This window comes from Chrysochloris asiatica, unplaced genomic scaffold, assembly GCF_000296735.1.
Source record: "Chrysochloris asiatica unplaced genomic scaffold, ChrAsi1.0 scaffold00011, whole genome shotgun sequence".
Taxonomy (NCBI): Eukaryota; Metazoa; Chordata; class Mammalia; order Afrosoricida; family Chrysochloridae; genus Chrysochloris; species Chrysochloris asiatica.
In genome coordinates, this window is record NW_006408529.1 from 18058938 (window position 1) to 18061250 (window position 2313).

Consider the following 2313-nt stretch of genomic DNA (forward strand, 5'->3'; position numbering starts at 1 on the left):
AAAAAAAAAAAAAAAAGGAATAATGTAAATTCTGTTAACTGTTAACCAGGACTCCAAGCTTATCATAGATCCTGTTAGAAGGCAGCAGTGTGATGGAGTCAAAGCTTTGGAGTTTTATGCTCAAGGGCTGAAATTTAACTATTAGAAAAGTGAAATTGAATTTCTTGGAATAATAGGGTTTATCATGGATTGTTGTTGTTGTTGTTAGGTGCCATCGAGTTGGTACCGACCCATATAGACCTTATACACAGCAGAATGAAACACTGCCCGATCCTGGGACAACCTCACTACTGTTGCCACGCTTGATTCCATCGATGCTGCCACTTGGCCAATCCATCTCGTTGGGGATCTTCCTCTTTTTCTCTGACCCTCCACCTTACCAAACATGATATCCTTCTCCAGCGACTGCTCCCTCCTTACAATATGTCCAAAATATGACAGACGAAGTTTTATCATGTATATCAATCAGTAATTCTTTTTCCTATATTTTAAAGGAGCCTGATTCCTGCTTATTACCTTTTGAATCTTGAACATCTTCTTCTCCTTCATCCAGAATCAATATTTCTTAGAAAGCTGAACAATTCCCCATACTAATCTGAAAGAGATAATGATCATGTACACACATTTCATTTGAAAACTTTAACTCAAAGTTTCAGATTGTAGTCCTGCAGCTTGCTCATTTTTAACTCATTTGTTCCAGATTTATACAGTTGAGAAGGCAGACAGCATTTTATGTTTTTCCAAACCTTCATGAGTTCTCTTTCCCCATAGCTGGTCTGATGACCTAGTTCCATGCCCATAACCCAGAGTATATAGTAGAATTCTTTAGATGTGCCATTGTGGGAAATACTAGTCAAGTCTAGAAATTGGCACTTTTGTACTCAGCAAGATTTTTTTTCTTCCCATGTTTTCAAGCAAAATCCGGAGAGGCTAAGGAATAAGAAAACTTGGAAATAATTTTAATAAATAAGAAACTTTGACACATAACATGACCCATATTGGAAGTTATACCCTACCTTTCTCAAAAAAGCAAGTACAAACATTTCATTGTGTCCTAAACTTCTGGAGAGAATTTATAACAAACCCAGAGAAGAATAGGACCTGAGGGAAATTAAAGGAAAATTATCTGTAACAATATGCAATCTATGCGAGTGAAGTGTACTTCATGAACCTATCTGTAATTTTCTGGCAAATAATTTCTTTCTATTATTAAGTTGTAATAAATTATGAATGTGGTTAAAAAGGAGAAAAACAAGTCAGTTCTGCTTGTAATATTCCCAGGGAACAGTATATCTATAAACTAATTAGTTAGAAAATTTATGGAAGAGTTCAAAAATACCAGCATTACATTTATAATTTTATGTTTCCATGCACTATTCTAATAGTTACATGTCTTTTGATTTTTCTGTCTGCAGCTGGATTATAAGCACCTATGGGTAGAAATTGTATCTCATTCATCACTGGACCACGAAGAAAAGTTCATACATGATTGCTTGCCTTTGCATAGCTTCCAGTCTGGTCATTAGATGGAGCTGTTCTACTATATAAATAGTCCTCCACACACAATAAAATTATATATTTAGAGCATGTTTAAGAATGTCAATGAAAGTGTCAGCAAAGGTATAGAGACAAAATCTTCATGCAGTGAACTCTCTCTTTTACTCATATTTTTCCATTTGAATCATTCCATTATTTTACAACTTTTTGTTTATGAAAGAAGTGAGGTAGCATAGTACTCCTAATAGTCCTGATAAAACATATCTATGAAAACCAACAATTAACATCATGCTTAATGGTGAAAGAGTGAAAGCTTTCCAACTGAGATAAGGAGGAGAGCAAGTTTGTCCACAATCACTGCTTCTAGTCTACATTTTACTAGAGATTCTAACTAAGAAATTTAAGCAAGAAAAAGAAAATAAAAGGCATTCATATTGGAAATGAAGAAGTCAAAGTATCTTTATTTTTAGATGGCATTATCATGTATATATAAAACTAAAGAATCTACAAAAAAATTATAGCTAATACATGATTTCAGCAAAATTTCAGGATACAAAATGAATATACAAATATAAGTTGCATTTTATATGCTAGCAATGAACACTGCTAAGAAAACAATTCCATTTCTAATAAGTTCTAAACAAAGTTGTTGTGGTTGTGTTGTTGTTGTTGTTGTTGTTGTCAGGTGCCATCGAGTTGGAACCAACTCATAGCGATCCCATGCACAGCAGAATGAAACAATGTCCGATCGTGGCCCAACCTCACTACCACTGCCACACTTGAGTCCATCAATGATGCCACCTGGCTGATCCATCT